The sequence below is a fragment of the Schistocerca cancellata genome, chromosome 2 (assembly GCF_023864275.1).
Source record: "Schistocerca cancellata isolate TAMUIC-IGC-003103 chromosome 2, iqSchCanc2.1, whole genome shotgun sequence".
Classification (NCBI taxonomy): Eukaryota; Metazoa; Arthropoda; class Insecta; order Orthoptera; family Acrididae; genus Schistocerca; species Schistocerca cancellata.
Window position 1 is genome coordinate 513,998,021 of NC_064627.1, and position 1,775 is coordinate 513,999,795.

Consider the following 1,775-nt stretch of genomic DNA (forward strand, 5'->3'; position numbering starts at 1 on the left):
TTCTATTTATGAATGGAGAATTTGAAAATATACATTTATGGTTTTTTTTTGACATATACTGCAATTTAGTTTTCACAGTCTTCATAAATCTCCTGTATGAGATACAAAGGAAACAGTTGAAGAGATCCAAAACCACTTTTAAAATTATGTTTGAAATCATTATTGTGATGTGCCTTGAGATAAAAACATTAATTTAGTGCCAACATATCACAGAATTATGCACTATGGACTGCTTGCCCATCCTAGCCTGCCACTGACCCATTGTCCTGTTCTGGGGTGCCTTCAGCCTTTCTCAACCCATGAGTCCTTGAGGCAGTCGAATGTACAGCTGCTGGGCTGCAGTTAAGCCACGACACAGCCGTTCACCTGTAGTGATTAAAACACTACGTGTTTGCACTGTGGCACCTGATCTTCATCTTATAGTTCCATAGCATTTTATGTAACATTACCACGTGAATTACATAAACTAAGGATGCTTTAGTCCATCCATTCATTCTGGTGCCCTATATCTAGCTTATGTCATGTCAGGATTGGTACAGTATTTCTCTGATTTTGTGGAGAACCACACCTGTATATAGATGATTATTATGAAGGGGTTACCACTCTCAAAGGTGTTTTTAAGCTACTCCCATCTCACTCCCCATTCCACAGGGAGGAGTTCATCCGCATATAGTGTATATTGCATGGCCAAATGAGACAGTGTTTTTGTTTGCACATCATGTAACTGAGGTGAGACCTGGAAACTGGTCTGTTATTTACCTAAAAGGTTAATCCAAATGGCACATTCAATCTGGAGACAATGTATCACTCTAGGTCCTGGAAGTGGGCACTTCAACATGCTTCGTTATCTGGGTGGGTAAGGATGCATTAGCATTTTGCTATAGCATAATACACTGAGGTGACAAACGTCACAGGATACCTAGTTTTATTGTGATGGACCTCCTTTTGCCCAGCACAGCGCAGCAACTCATATGGTATTGGCTCAACAAGTTGTTGGAAGTACCTTGCAGAAATATTGATCCATGCTCGCTCTACAGCCATACATGATTGCAAAAGTGTTGCCAATGCAAGATTTTTTGCATGAGCTGACCTCTCAATTATGTCCCATACAAACGTTTGATGGGATTCATGTTGGGCAATCTGGGTGACCAAATCATTCGCCTGAATTGTCCAGAACGTTCTTCAAACAAATCGTGAACAACTGTGGTGCGGTGGCATGGCACATTGTCATCCATAAAAATTCCATCATTGTTTGGGAACATTAGGTCTATGAATGGATGCAAATGGTCTCCAAGTTGCCAAACGTAGCCATTTCCGGTCAATGAAGAGTTCAGTTGGACCAGAGGACCCAGTCCATTTCATGTAAACAGGGCCCTCGCCATTTTGGAGCCACCACAGTTTGCACAATGCATTGTTAACAACTTGGATCTATGGCTTCATGGAGTCTAAACCACACACAAGTCCTACCATCAGCTCTTACCAACTGAAATTGAGACTCATCTGACCAGGCCACAGTTTTCATGTTGTCTAGGGTCCAACTGATATGGCCACGAGTCTAGGAGAGGTGCTGCAGACAATGTAGTGCTGTTAGCAAAGGCACTCGCATCAGTTGTATGTTGCCATAGCCCGTTAATACCAAATTTTGCCATGCTCTCCTAAGGGATACATTTGTTGTACATTCCACATTCATTTCATGCAGTGTTGCTTGTCTATTGACATTGACAACTCTACACAAATATTGCCACTCTTGATCTTTAAGTGAATGTCATCAACCA